The sequence below is a fragment of the Prionailurus viverrinus genome, chromosome F1, assembly GCF_022837055.1.
Source record: "Prionailurus viverrinus isolate Anna chromosome F1, UM_Priviv_1.0, whole genome shotgun sequence".
Lineage (NCBI taxonomy): Eukaryota > Metazoa > Chordata > Mammalia > Carnivora > Felidae > Prionailurus > Prionailurus viverrinus.
Genome location: NC_062577.1, coordinates 36,938,792 through 36,955,097, shown reverse-complemented (window position 1 = coordinate 36,955,097; position 16,306 = coordinate 36,938,792). Strand labels below are relative to the sequence as shown.

Here is a 16,306-nt window from a genome sequence, read left to right as displayed (position 1 = left end):
GTTAAATGGAAGTGTGCAATAGTAGAACAAATGCCAAACCAAGAACCACAAAATCTAGGTTCTATCTTTGCTCTGCTACTTTATTTTGTTACATTAGGCAAGTAACTTATTTTCCTCATTTTTTAAAATGGGATTCACTGAGTCCAAAATGAAATCATGTTCCATAAAAGTAACTTAAAAAAAACCCATAAAGTAGTGTGCAAATGTTTAAAAATGAACAAATTAAATGCAAGGAACTGGAAAAGGGAACTTGCATAGGGCTAGCCTTAGGAGTTCTGGCTCTTACAAATACTGTGACGAGGGTTAGACTTATGGGGAAATTTCCAAACATTTTGGCCTTAGGCCATTTTATGGTTGATTTTTTAAATTTCATACTTGTTCTTTATTTCAAAGTAGGTTTTTTTGGTTTGTTTTTGTTTTTGTTTTTTGTTTTTTGTTTGTTTTTACTATGTTTAATACACCAAATTTGACACCAGTTGGCATATGTATAACAGAGAAGCCCTTGGATTTGATGACAAGTCTGGAGACTAGGATTCTGGAAGTTAAATATCCAGGCAATTCAAGCACCCAGCAATGCATGTTCCTAGTGCGCACTCAACAGTACATGTTCAGTGAAGGTAGGTCCTGATGAAGTTCAACTTGAAAGGTACATAAGGTCAACACAGCACCTTAAGATGAGAATTCTATTGAACTACACTCTGAAGTCCAAATGGTATGTATTCCAAGAACTGCAGTTGGCTTTGGCAAAAGATACAGCTCGGTTCAACATGCCAAGACTTTTATGCTTTTTTTGCTTTTCAAAATTTTCAACAAACCGTGTCAATTACTTAGTTAATTTGTTGGCCTAGAACAATTTGCCCAAATTCCCTGAAGAGGCTACTGTAGCCTCTTTTTGATTCAGAGCAACAACTTGTCCCTATGTTCTGTCACCAGATGGCAAAGTAGCATAATACCCCTATGTAATTATGTCTACTCTATGTGATTATCTTCTAGACACAACAGGAAGTATGGAAGTTGTTGTTAGCTCTGATCTTCTGGGAAGTTCTAGGAAACTTAACAGGTTGTTAGTTTCTGCTAAAATGTTAAGATGGTTTTGCAAAACTCTTTCCTGGAAGTGTATAGTGACCTTTCAAAATGAAAATAGAAGTCTAGATTTCTAGCAGATACCATTCATACATAAGTGGCAGAAGAGCTACTCTGGATATTTCACATTTATTAGGTTTTTATGCTTATGAAGCTCTTTTTACATTATTTGGAGAGGCAGTTCTGATTATAAAAGAAACACAAACCCATTGGAGAAACAGGAGAGAGTAAGGATAAAAATGCAGGAAAAAGACATTTCCTGGAGTTTTACCACACAGTAGCAACACTTAAAATATTTTGGTGCATTTTGTCCATTTTTTAAAATGTGTTTTCTTATATGGTTGTGATTATATTGTGATACAAATTCCTATGCATTTTTCTTTCTTTCTTTTTTTAAAGTTTATTTATTTAATGGGGGGAGGGGCAGAGAGAGACAGAGAGAGAATCACAAGTGGGCTCCACACAGAAGCACGGTTTGATCCCACGACCGTGAGATCACAACCTGAGCAGAAATCAAGAGTTGGTCGCTTAACCGACTGAGCCACCTAGGCGCTTCCGTAGGCAGATTTTTCTTATTTAACAGTTTACACTTATTGCCCCGTGCCATTAAAAATCTTTTAAAATCGACTTTTAGAAAATATTTTTCTGATAATAAGAAATATACAAAGTTTGAGAAATATATAATAGTATAAGGGAAATAAAATTTATCCATAATCTTGGGGTGCCTGGCTGGCTTAGTCAGAAGAGCATGTGACTTTTGATTTGGGGTCGTGAGTTGGAGTCCCATGTTGGGAGCAGAGAATACTTAAAAAATAAAATCCTTTTAAAAAATGTTTACTTATTTTGTGAGAGAGGAAGTACACGTGCGCTTGGGAGCAGGGGAGGGGCAGAGAGAGACCAAGAGAGAGAATCCCAAGCAGGCTCCATGCTTAGTGCAGAACCCAATGTGGGGCTCAACCTCACAAACCGTGAGATCATGACCTGGGCAGAGATCAAGAGTCACTTAACTGACTGAACTACCCAGGCATCCCCCTAAAATAAATTCTTTAAAAAGAATTATCCACAATCTTACAACTAAAGGTAATCATCAATACTTTGGCATATTTCCTTCCTTTTTCTTTATGGTTTTTTTTTTTTTAATTTTAAATGTTTATTCATTTTTTGAGAGAGGGGAGAGAGAGAGAGAGAGAGAGAGTGCAGGAGGGGCAGAGGCAGAGAGAGAGGGAAGCACAGAATCCAGAGCAGGCCCCAGGCTCCGAGCTGTAATCAGCACAGAGCCCAATGTGGGGCTCAAACTCACGAACCACAAGATCGTGACCTGAGCCAAAGTTAGGTGCTTAACTGACTGAACCACTCAGGTATCTGTTCCTTTCTCTTTAAATGCATTTCCTTTTACACAGCTGGGGTAATACCTTTTGTAAAATCCTGTTTTCTTCACTCATTTATCTTTTTTTTTAAGTTTATTTATTTATTTTGAGAGAGACCCAGATAGCGCAAGTGGGGAAGGGGCAGAGAGAGGGAGACAGAGAATCCCCAAGCAGGCTCCGCACTGTCAGCCTGGTGCCCGATTTGGGGCTGCAACTCAGGAAACCATGAGATCATGACCTGGAAACCGTGAGATCATGACCTGAGCCGAAACCAAGAGTCAGACGCTTAACCAACTGAGCTACCCAGGCTCCCCCCCTTCACTCATTTATCTTAAGCAGTTTCCCACATGATTAAAATCTTTCCCAAAAGATTGTTTTTAATGTCTGCGGTGCAATGTTATATCAATACACATAATTTCCTTCACCATTTCTCTTCTTGGGGCTTTTTATTTTTTAATAATTTTTTATTTTAGAGAGCGATCAAGAGCAAGCCAGGGAGAGAGGCAGAGGGAGAGGGAAGGAAAGGGGGAGAGAAAGAGAGACAGAGACAGAGACAGAAAATCTTAAGCAGGCTCCATGTTCAGAGCAGAGCCCATCATGATCTGAGCAGAAATCAACAGTCGGACCATCAACTGACTGAGTCACCCAGGCACTCTCCTTTAGGGCTTTTTCCAACAGTTTAATTCTTTCATAGAATGATCCAGAAGTCTTGAATTTTATATTAATTTGTAATATTTCATAAAAAAGGTTGAGAAATTTATATCAATAAGGTATGAAAGAGGAAAACAAGACATTATACATATGAAGTCAAGAGGCAGTCCTTCGTAGTCATAGGGACAATGCTGGACCCTAAATACATGCTGCATGGGCATTGCTTTCTTACCTTTTCCAAGGAGGGTTTGGGATGGCGTATAGAGATACTCAGAAATTAGGACAAAGTAAAAAAGGGGCTAATGGCGAGCCGCAGATTTAATTCTGAGCACCCAGCAGCCAAAGAAATTGATTTTAAGACAATTTCCTTAGAATGAAAACCAAGTTGGGCACCGAATGGCAGCTACCTGGTATCGAAACATAAGAGAAATCTTTATAAAAGCGTGCAAGATGAGGGCATGGTCTGTGGGTTATGCCCGAGACTAGGGTACAGGAGGTCTGGATCCCGGGATTGGCTTTGCTACTAACCAGAAGTGCAAACTGGGTAAATCGCTTAACCACTGGTAAGGCCTTTATCTCTGTCATTTAATGTTCATTTGTAAGGGCTCACTATGTGCCACTAGGATTCCAAGGGCAAATAAGTTTGTGTCCTTAAGGAGCACAGATACTCAGGAGGAAGACAAGCATGGAAGCTGTGGGGGGGGGGATCCACTGCAGAAACGGTATAATAGAGGGATGAACAGGGACATGAATGTCTCAGCTGACGTACATCTCGACTTCTAGGTTAATCTAGACACCAGATATCACCTTCTGTAAAATTCCATTATGTTAAAATCAATATTCTGAATTAAGAAATATTAAAATCCTAACAGGATTGAATTGACTAAAGTATCTGTGAAGCAACCGTCACTGAGAATGGTAACCGTGTTAATGTGGAAAACTGATCGAAACATCTGTGGTTTTCTCACTCGCTTTTGTAATTGTAATAGGGGTTGCTTTGCAATATCTGTTCCATCCAAGGATGGTCTTTTTTAATTGTATGCTTTGTCAGAAGACCGACTCTCTCTATTTCTTTCTCTTCCTACACCCTCTCATGCTGTTTTCCTGTAAAATAGTCTGGCTAAGCTCTCCTTTCAGAATCTCTTCCTATTGCCCCTGTCTTCCACAATCGTCATTGCAAATCTCCTTTTTCTGTTTCACATTCAAGTTTAACATATTCACATTCCTTGGCACTTATTTTTCTTTGGTTTCTTGTATCCAATCAATCAAATTCTACAACTTTTTTTTTTTTTTTTTTTTTTCTGAAGAACACTCAGATTTTTCATTTGCCTCTGTTGTCACTGACAATCCCTTGCCTTCACTTGTGGTAAATTCTCATTCGGGATCCTCCCATATCTTCCTCATGTGGGTTCTCTACCTTTATTTCCCACACTCCATCTGAGTATTTCCATACCTCTTTACATCACTGGCTTCTATGGTGATTTAATTCTTAGAATTCATTTCATAACACTGCCATTTTCCAGAGTAAATGACTAATTTGGTCTTAGTGGGAAAACTACCAAGACTCTGATCAGGATTTTCCATCCAAGCAGGTTTTATTTCATATACTTTCTCTTTTCATATAATCTTTGTCTCTCAGATATAAGCCCTCTCATTGGTCACTATGATTATTTCTTCTCTTTTAAAATTCATAATCTTGATTCTCCACAAATCTTTTAGTATTTAACTTGTATTTTTATAATACCATAGTCCACATGTATAAGACTTCCTTTATTTCATATATACAAATTTCTTTCTTTCTTTCTTTTGAGAGAGAGATAGAAGATACAAGTGAGTGAGAGGCAGAGAGAGAGTATCCCACAAGGGGAAGAGAAAGAGAGAAATGGGGTTCACCTGGGGCTCCTGTTTTACCCAAAGCGGAGATCGTGCTCACCCAAAGTGGGTCTCGAGCTCACCCGATGTGGGACTCGAACTCATGAGCTGTAAGATCATGATCTGAGTCGAAGTCAGATGCTTAATGACTGAGCCACCCAGGCGCTCATACAAATTTCTATATTTTGCTCCCTCACTAAGTTGTGAGTCCTGAGGATAGTGACCGTGTCTGCAGTAAACACTAACTGGGGTAGCTGACGTTCCCCACATGATTACTTCTACCCCTCTCCCTCCTCCAGCTCTAGCTAAGTGGTCTGAATGGAAATGGTCATCTTCTTTTATGATCCTGCTCTTCTGATCATAGGATTGGTTAAGGTGTAGACTTGTCACCATAACAGCTCATTCCCTGGACCACAGTGAGTGTTTCAGAGTGACATGTGACCTAAATAGGGCCAGAATCCTATCTCAAGAGTTGAGAGAGAAAAACCAGTTTTTCTCTTGTATTAAAAGCTGTAAAAACGAGAGCCTGGACCCTTTGGGTGGTACATGTCCCACCAGAGAAAAATGATCTGGGAGAATGGCTGAGAAGCAGACAGAGAAATCTTTGTTCATTCCTCTTCTTGCCAATCTGAGATTTAATTATTTAACTATTTATTCAATTCTTAGAGCTAGTTCTCAATAAATCTCTGTCCTTTTATTTGTTTCATCTGGTTTGAGTTGAGTTTGTCATTTACAACCATGGAGGTCCTCATTCATATAATATTTGAACTATATTTTGAAATCCTTGTAGAATTGATCTGTAACATGGGGACCTCTATATATGATATGCCTCGTATCTGACCAATTAGCTTAACTTAAAAAAAAAAAAGAGCTCCAGAAGAAATTTTTTTTTAATTTTAAATTTATTTTTTTCATTTACATCCAAGTTAGTTAGCGTATCATGCAACAATGATTTCAGGAGTAGATTCCTTAATGCCCCTTACCCACTTAGCTCATACCCCTCCCACAACCCCCTCCGATAACCCTCTGTTTGTTCTCCATATTTAAGAGTCTCTTATGTTTCATCCCCCTCCCTGTTTTTACATTATTTTTGCTTCCCTTCCCTTATGTTCATCTGTTTTGTCTCTTAAAGTCCTCATATGAGTGAAGTCATATGATATTTGTCTTTCTATGACTAATTTCACTTAGCATAATACCCTCAGTTCCATCCATGTAGTTGCAAATGGCAAGATTTCATTCTTTTTGATTGCCAAGTAATACTCCATTGTATAAATATACCATGGTATATTTATCTGTTGATGGAAATTAGGTATATTTTTGTTGGTATATTGTTATACCAACAATGTATATTTTTGTTAGGTATATTTTGTTGATGGAAATTAGGTATAGGTATATAATGTGGTATATTTCATCTGTTGATGGAAATTAGGGCTCTTTCCATACTTTGGCTATTGTTGATAGTGCCGCTAGAAACATGGGGGTGCATGTGTCCCTTCTAAACAGCATACCTGTATCCTTCGGATAAATACCTAGTAGTGCAATTGCTGGGTTATAGGGTGGTTCTATTTTTAATTTTTTGAGGAACCTCCATATCATTTTCCAGAGTGGCTGCACCAGCTTACATTCCCACCAGCAGTGCAAAAGAGATCCTATCTCTCCGCATCCTTGCCAACGTCTGTTGTTGCTTCAGTTGTTAATGTTAGCCATTCTGACAGGGGTGAGGTGATATCTCATTGTGGTTTTGATTTGTATTTCCCTGATGATGAGTGATGTTGAGCATTTCTTCATGTGTCGGTTAGCCATCTGGATGTCTTCTTTGGAGAAGTGTCTATTCATGTCTTTTGCCCATTTCTTCACTGGATTATTGTGGTTTTTTTGGGTGTTGAGTTTGATAAGTTCTTTATAGATTTTGGATACTAACCCTTTATCTGATATGTCGTTTGCAAATATAGAAGAAAACTTTTGTTGTCAAAACTCTTTAAATTCTATCCTGAAATTCTTCCTAATTTATTTACTCCCTAAGCTTTTTGGTTACAATACCTGAAAATCAGTGCATGACAATTTAATTTGCCTTCTAATAAGGCACACTCCCACCTCCCTAAAGTTACAGACTCTAATTTGTCGATTGTCCCTTAAAATTGTGATTTGTTCATTTTACATAACAAAGATATACTGAAGGCTTATTTTGAGCCAGATGTGCTAAAAATTTACCTCTTCAATCCTCCAACACACCTCTGAAGTAGGTACTATTATTATCTCCGTTTACAATGAGAAAACTGAGGCACAGAGAGACTGAGTAATTTGCCCTAGGTCACAGAGTTAGTACATAGTGGAGCTGGAATTAATTCTTAAACTTTATTATGCATCAGAACAACTCAGGTGTGTGTTAAAAATGCAGATTCCTGGAACCTACTCGTCCAGAATCAGACCAAGAAAAGGTAAGACTACTTTTTAGATTTTTTTACGGTTACCAAAAAATTCTCTCATCTGTAGCCTTCAGCTATCTTAAATTTGGTTGAGAATACACTTCATCTTTTTTGATTTTTGTAATAGAATGAGATTCTGCCACATGTGGATCTGATATTTAAACTGAACTGATCTTCTGTATGCCAAAAACTATAGAAAGCTTATGAAGGAAATTGAAGAAGATATAAAGAAATGGAAAAACATTCTGTGCTCATGGATTGGAAGAATAAATATTGTCAAAATGTCAATACTACCCAAAGCTATCTACACATTCAATGCAATCCCAATCAAAATTGCACCAGCATTCTTCTCGAAACTAGAACAAGCAATCCTAAAATTCATATGGAACCACAAAAGGCCCCGAAAAGCCAAAGTAATTTTGAAGAAGACCAAAGCAGGAGGCATCACAATCCCAGACTTTAGCCTCTACTACAAAGCTGTCATCATCAAGACAGCATGGTATTGGCACAAAAACAGACACACAGACCAATGGAATAGAACAGAAACCCCAGAATTGGACCCACAAATGTATGGCCAACTCATCTTTGACAAAGCAGGAAAGAGCATCCAATGGAAAAAAGACAGTCTCTTTAACAAATGGTGCTGGGAGAACTGGACAGCAACATGCAGAAGACTGAAACTAGACCACTTTCTTACACCATTCACAAAAATAAACTCAAAATGGATAAAGGACCTGAATGTGAGATAGGAAACCATCAAAACCCTAGAGGAGAAAGCAGGAAAAGACCTCTCTGACCTCAGCCGTAGCAATCTCTTACTTGACACATCCCCAAAGGCAAGGGAATTAAAAGCAAAAATGAACTACTGGGACCTTATGAAGATAAAAAGCTTCTGCACAGCAAAGGAAACAACCAACAAAACTAAAAGGCAACCAACAGAATAGGAAAAGATATTTTCAAATGACATATCAGACAAAGGGCTAGTATCCAAAATCTATAAAGAGCTCACCAAACTCTACACCCGAAAAACAAATAACCCAGTGAAGAAATGGGCAGAAAACATGAATAGGCACTTCTCTAAAGAAGACATCCGGATGGCCAATAGGCACATGAAAGGATGCTCAACGTCGCTCCTCATCAGGGAAATACAAATCAAAACCACACTCAGATATCACCTCACACCAGTCAGAGTGGCCAAAATGAACAAATCGGGAGACTATAGATGCTGGAGAGGATGTGGAGAAACGGAAACCTCTTGCACTGTTGGTGGGAATGCAAATTGGTACAGCCACTCTGGAAAAGAGTGTGGAGGTTCCTCAAAAAATTAAAAATAGACCTACCCTATGACCCAGCAATAGCACTGCTAAGAATTTACTCAAGGGACACAGGAGTACTGATGCATAGGGGCACTTGTACCCCACTGTTTATAGCAGCAGTCTCAACAATAGCCAAATTATGGAAAGAGCCTAAATGTCCATCAACTGATGAATGGATAAAGAAATTGTGGTTTATATACACAATGGAGTACTACATGGCCACGAGAAAGAATGAAATATGGCCCTTTGTAGCAACGTGGATGGAACTGGAGAGTGTGATGCTAAGTGAAATAAGCCATACAGAGAAAGACAGATAGCATATGTTTTCACTCTTATGTGGATCCTGAGGAACTTAACAGAAAGCCATGGGGGAGGGGAAGGGGGAAAAAAAAAAGAAAAAGAGGTTAGAGTGGAAGAGAGCCAAAGCATAAGAGACTCTTAAAAACTGAGAACAAACTGAGGGTTGATGGGGGGTGGGAGGGCGGGGAGGGTGGGTGATGGGTATTGAGGAGGGCACCTTTTGGGATGAGCACTGGGTGTTGTATGGAAACCAATTTGACAATAAATTTCATATATTGAATAAATAAATAAATAAATAAATAAATAAATAAATTGTACTGATCTTGCTTCAATAAATAATAACAAATACATACCCTTCAGGCACTCACCAGAGATCCTAATCTTGAACTGACCACCAGCCAGATCACTGCAAAGAAATAGTTGAAACAGTATGTGAGAAAGACATGACCAAAGAACATGCTTACTACTTAATCCTTTCGCTTTCCTTACTCTATCACCCAAATACAATAAATCGCCCACAAATCCACATACTTGGACTTTGTCAGTGTGATTCTCTGTGGAAATGCTTTCAACTCTTCTCAGTCTCTCAATTAACCAGCTCCCATTCAATGCTCAGTTTCTGGGTATTGTCCCCACCATACTTCTAAAGGCACTGTTACTGACGTCACCAGCAGCCAACTGGGGACTATATGATTTCGAGGCTAAGGAGGTGTTCTCCGAAGTCAGTCCAGCTCAATTCAAATCCCGATTCTGCCACCTCCTGGCTCCAGCTCCTTGCTGAACCTCTCCGTGTTGCTCAATGTTCCTACCTGTAAAATGAGAATAATTATGGTACCTATATCCAGGGTAAGTGTGAGGAATGAGCGAAGTAATAATGCTTGTCAGGTGATGAGAACAGTGCACACACAGTCAATGAATGCTATTCGCCAGAATATAAGCTCCTTCAGAGCAAGTTCAATGTTTCCTTCATGACTATGTTCTCAGCGCCTGACATATAGAAGTTACTCAAATGTAAATGCAATGAATCCAGTAACTACCAAATCTAATGGCATTTTCAGGTCCTTTCTTAGTTGATCTTATGTGACATCAGTCAAATACTCAGATAGTATTACCTCTGCCAGGCACTGTTCCAAGCACTTTACACTTATTTACTCTTTTAGTTCCCATAACAATCTTATGAGACAGGCACATTACTGTGAGCATTTTATACACGATGAAAGTGAGGAACAGAGATGCTTAGTAATTTGCCCAAGCTCACACAGCTAGTAAGTGGTAGAGCCAGGAATGGAACCCAGGCAGTATGGTTTCAGAGTTTATGCCTTTAACCTATGTTTGCCGCTACTCATTTCTTCTTTAAAACTCTCTTCCTGGGGTGCCTGGGTGTCTCACTTGGTTAAGTGTCAGACTTTGGCTCAGGTCATGATCTCACAGTTCGTGGGTTCAAGCCCTGTGTTGGGCTCTGTGCTGACAGCTAGGGGCTTGGAGCCTGCTTCAGATTCTGTGTCTCCCCACCTCTCTCTGCCCCTCCCCTGCTCCTTCTCTCTCTCTCTCTCTCTCTCTCTCTCTCTCTCTCTCTCTCAAAAATAAACATTAAAAGAAATAAATAAAACCAAATAAAGAAAAAAATAAAACTCTCTTCCATTGGCTTCCATGAAAGCACCATCTCTCTGACTCCTCCTTCATTGGTTTTCTCTCTGCTTAGCTCTAAAGCAGGAATGACATTTCCCAGAAATCTGTCTACAGCCACTGCCTTCATTTACTTTACGTGCTTCCTAGTTGACGGCACCCACTGCCATCCCTCCTTGGATGATTCCCAGCCCTGTATCTCCATCCCAGAGATCCTTCCTGAGGCTTAGACTTGTGTGTCCAATTGCTCAGTGGACCACATTCCCATCTGACACATATAATAAATGTATTCTTTTCCTCAGCAAACATGCTTCTTTTCCATTTAATTCTCTGCCTTAGGAAATCACCCATCACTGAAGCCAGTGAGCTGACAATCACCTGTAACCCAGCTCTTGCTTTCTCCTGTCCCGTCCAGTCAGCATCCACCTCCGTTCGATATTTGACTGTACCTCCCAAACGTCTCTGAATTCTCATAACCATTTCCCTCGTTTTGGATTCTCTTACCCTGACTGTAGCTTCCTAACCGGTTGCCCTATGCCTCTTTAACCCATTTCTCTCAGTGCTATAGGAGTTACTTTACAACAACACAACCCCCCAAAGCTCCTGACATCACTTTCCTGATGAAAACTTTGTAACGACCCCCTTTTCTAAGAGAGGAATAACTGGATTCCTTGACACGATATGCAAGGCCTTTCGCGGTCTGGTGCTGCCCCTGCTTCTGGTTTCATCAGCTTCCCCTCTCTCGCTTGAAAGCAACTTGCTCTAGCAATTCTGAGCTCCTTGCGTGTCCCCTGGAGATCTCTGTGCTTTCATGAAGCTGTGCTTTCTCAAAGATCTCTCGTAAATGCCCTTTCCCAGCTGTCTCACTGACCACGCTTCCTTCTCCTTCAAGAATCAGATCTTCAGAAGAGCAGCAAACCAAACACATACCACAAGAAGCCATCGCTTGATAGATTTTAGCTCCCTTCTCATGATGCACCCACGTTCCCTGGCAAAATTGATGTGTTCTGCTGCATAAACTGCTTATTTTCTTTAGTCTACTAATCACAAGTATACATTTATTGGTAAATTATACCCCGCTTTTAAAAAATAATAAATTCATCTTATTTTTTAATGTTTATTTTTGAGAGAGAGCGAGAGAGCGAGCGTGTGTGTGAGTGCAAGCGGGGGAGGGGCAGAAAGAGAGGGAGACACACAATCTGAAGCAGGCTCCAGGTTCTGAGCTGTCAGCACAGAGCCCGACGCGGGGCTTGAACTCACGAACACAAGGTCATGACCTGAGCCGAGCTCTGACACTTAACCGACTGAACCACCCAGGTGCCCCAATGAATTCATTTTAAATAAACCCACTTACATCTTTTTTCGTTCAAATGTATTATACTCTTTATTTTTTTATATTTATTTATTTATTTTTGAGAGAGAGAGAGAGAGAGCGAGAGCGAGAGCACATGTGTGCATGTAAGCTGAAGGAGCAGAGAGAGAGGGGGACAGAGAATCCCAAGCAGGCTCCATTCGGTCAGCACAGAGCCTGCCATGGGGCTTGAACTCACCAACCGTGAGATCATGACTGAGCTGAAATCAAGAGTCAGACATTTAACTGACTGAGCCACGCAGGCACCTCAGGTACTCTTTATATTAAAATAATAGTGGGGATGCCTGACTGGCTCAGTCATGTGACTCTTGATCTCAGGGTTGTGAGTTCGAGCCCCACTTTGAGTGTAGAGATTACTTAAAAATAAAAGCTTTAAAAAAATAATAGGAGTCAAGAAAAAACCCCAATCTTACCCCAAATCAAATCAGTATTTTATTTGTCCATCTTATCTTTAGCTCCTTATCCACGTGCAGATTCTCTTTTCTATATTTATATGTAATATCCTCCATAGAATTGTACATTCCACCTCCTTTGATAAGGTCATACATGTTTTTCTAGTGTGCTTCTAACATGTTTCTGACTTGCTTCCTCTCCCTCACGTCTTTTCCACTAGGAAAACCAGTGACAACAGTTTGGTGTGCACCTTTCCACCCTGTTCTCCTGTTGAATCAGTTGTATTTGGGGAGGAGGAAGGGAGGTTTTGTTATTTGTTTTACAAAAAAGAGACGATATAACACACGTGTCTTCTCCTCTTGCTCTTCTCCTTTAACAATTCATGAAATTACTCCAGGCTAATAAACATAGCTCTAACTCATTCTTTCAGCTGCCTAGTATCTTAAGGGATGAAGAGACCACGATTTACTCAGCCAATCCTGTGTTGAAGGGCATTCAGGTTGTTTCCAGTTCTTTACCACTACACACAGTGTTGCAACAAGCAAATACACATATCCTTGCACACTAATGCTTTTGTTTCCATGGGATTTCGTCCCCCAAACAGGAATTGTTTATAGAAACTAGGTTGGAGCATGGTTTGTAGATAAATAAAAGCACACAGCATAGCACCATACATTCAAAGAAGGTCAGTAAATGATGATAATGATAAAGGATATTTGACTATGTGGTTACCTAGCAGCGTTTTGATGGGAAAAGATATGTTTCCCAGCAACTAGCAAGTATACATCATTGAATGAGAACTTGTAAGGAAGCACAAAAGACAGAACCTGGTGCATAGCAACTAGGAACCACTGTTGCAAAGTGTATTTCCTGTTGTATTTGCTAGGCCATCTTAGACTGTGGAGCACTAGTCTAAGCAGCTCTATTACTGGATACTGAGTCCCTGACCTTCTACAGTTCTAATCAAACTATAATATGCTTTCAAAAAACCTCAGCTTTTAAAGAGCTCACCAATTGTATTACCTTGAAGCTGGTGATTTCAGAGTTACGAAGGTGTCTATTTAAGGCAGTTGTATGTGAAAGCACATTGGATGAGGAGTCAGAAACTAATCCTTGCCTCTGCCCACTTGTCAGCACGGTGGCATTTTGAGCAAGCCTCAAAATCCTCATATGTAAAAAAAAAAAGCTAATAACACTCATGCTGCCTACTTTGCAGTATTGTAGTGAGGAACAAATGGAATTATGCAAATGAAAGTACTTTGAGAGAGCTATACATATATTAGCATTGTTAATATTCTTCTGATTCCTGAGTGGGCAATGTACTGTGTATAGTGGCACCTTCCTGTTCTTTGTATCGCCAGGAAAGAATACATTACCACAGAAAAGATTGATTTTGTAGCAGTCATGAAGTGCACTAGGAAAGTACAGAACAATCAATATAAAAATAACAGACTAGATGTCAGCCATTGAATCTATCTGCCGACGTTGTTCAATGAACTTCTAGGACAATGAAGATATTTACAAAGCTGCCTCAGTTTTTAATGTTTCATACATAAATGAAAATAAAATAATATAGCATGATTTCCCCCCTTCTTTCCTGTAAGTTTCTATTTTTAACTCCTGTACAGCATCAGATGTAATACCCTTGTGTTCTTTCCCTGGTCCTGGCTCCTGCCCATAATGTATACACATGCTATAGGAATCCAGCTACGCTTGGGATGTTTCCTGTCCAATTACTGTTATTTTTACTGCGATTGAAACATTGAGAAATTGGTTCCATTATAGATTAATACTCCATATATATTTTGAATGGATAGGTCTATGGGTGGAATAGCAGAAACTCCCCAACGGACATGAAGGATCATTCGTTTCAGAAATAAGGCATACTTACAGTGTTCACTCTTTGGTGGGACAGAATGTTGGTGGAAGGAGCTCAGAAGTCTCAGTGCCAGTTGAAATTTGGCAGTTGGTTCCTTCCAGCTGTTCTTAAAGGTATTCTCCCTGCGGGGATTTAAAAGTGGCTCCTAGTTATGGCTTAAGATTTTTATGTTTAGCTATTTCTGTTTTGATTCTTCCCTTGGGAAAATAGAGAAAATGAGATGTTTAACCAGTAGTGAAGGGCTTATGAAGTTCTGTAGAGTTAGATCTAAATTATCACAACTGCCAATAGTTGGTAAAATCAGTGGGGAAAAAAGGCACCATGTATAAAACACACAATTTATTATTATTGTTGTTGTTGTTATTATTATTATTGTTTTACTTTTCAGCTGGTTGTGGTGACATCAGGTAGACAACCCAAGAGAAAAAAAAGCAGAGATTCCTTGGAGTGATTTCAAGTCTCAGGCTTTTTCAGGATCTTTGAAGTAATAATTTGGGGATTGCTTACCATGCTTTTAAGTGCGCATCTGTTGAAGAGAAAGGAGAAAGAGAAAAAAGCTTCTGAGACTGAAGCTGCCTTTATTTAAAACAGTTTTTCAGTCTAAATCTTTTTTTCAAAAGGCAGACTTTTGTTGTGGATCATTTTATATTACTTTAAAGAGTTAAATATGTGAGAACTTAAAATGTATAACAAGTAACATGGAAATAGAGTAAATAAAAATATTAGAACATACTCCATATCCTCCTTACTTTACCAAGACACGGAGAATAAATGTGATTTTTGAAATTTTCTTTTCTTTTAGAGAAAAATGAATTTACAAAATAGATAAATTACAGAAGTGATGATACACATCATAGAAGGGCTCTTCCATAGATGTCTCAAAATATACAGATAACAGCCGAATTTCTTTTTTTGTGCATTTTTTAATGTTTATTTATTTTTGAGAGAGAGCATACGGAAGGGGCAGAGAGAGAGGGGGACAGAAGATCTGAAGCGAGCTCCTGGCTGATGGCAGAAAGCCCGATACGGGGCTCAAACCCACAAACCATGAGATCATGACCTGAGCTGAAGTCAGCTGCTTAACTGCCTGAGCCACCCCAGCACCCCAACAGATGAATTTCTTAACATATAGAAATCACAATGCCTATTGTTCCATACACAAGGCATTGTGGTGAAGAACTTAGGTACTGCACAAAGCAAAACACTCCTGTCTCATACATAGAAGTAATTTGAGTGACCTACTCTTAATTTTATATCTATATAACACAATATGAAATAAAGAATTAGCAATTATGAAAGGAAGGAGCACTATTACTTATTGTATAGTTTTGTCATAAGTCAGAGAACTTTTTTCTTGGATTATCTAGAATCTAGGCAAACAAGTAGCCTATAAAATGAGTATCATCTAAGACGCTTGAATTCACACTATGTAGATCTTGAGAAAGGCTACTTGGATGGATTTGAGTATCGATATTGAGCTATGGGACGTGATGTATACACAGTGAAGAAACTCTCACTGTACTTGAATTTTTAAAAGTCAATGACCCAGTAGACATTTTTGGTTGTTCAAAACTCTTTGTCAACCTTTCTTCCTAATACAAACACATGTAATGAAAGTTTGTTTCTGATATTACATAGAGAGTAGTATTGAAAACTTGTAAGATTAATTGTAATGAACATACCATACTAAAGTAAAATGACGAGGGGCACCTGGCTCAGTCAGTATTGCACGCAACTCCTGATCTCAAGGGTTGTGAGTTTGAGCCCCATGTCGGTGTAAAGATTACATAAGAAAATAATAAAGAAAGTAAAATTGTTCTTAAAAAATAAAACATGTTACAGAAGAAACTAACGAGCAAAACCTAGTTCTGTTTTATTCAATCTCCTTATTATAGGATTGTTCCCGTTATCTGTAAGATGTTAAGTATACAGATATAAAACAAATATTAAAATATTCCTGTAATATTTTCCTTTCGAAATGTCACATTTTTTAACTATTTGAACCATTTCCAGACTTTAGT

The 16,306-nt window shown here is 39.0% G+C and overlaps 1 long non-coding RNA gene across 2 annotated transcripts in view; it reads right to left on the bottom strand.

Annotated features, from left to right (window-relative positions):
- LOC125155644 (uncharacterized) overlaps positions 1–14,340 on the bottom strand; it is a 41,856-nt gene extending 27,516 nt beyond the window's left edge. The window contains exons 1-3 of one of the 2 annotated variants that reach the window (XR_007148294.1): positions 14,298–14,340; positions 9,547–9,824; positions 9,384–9,421 (exon numbers count right to left, since the gene is read on the bottom strand). This is a non-coding gene — a long non-coding RNA (uncharacterized LOC125155644). Of the gene's footprint in view, positions 1–9,377; positions 9,422–9,546; positions 9,825–14,297 lie in introns of those variants that run through there. The other variant, XR_007148293.1, reaches the window with a different exon arrangement.
- Positions 14,341–16,306: the final 1,966 nt, after the last annotated feature.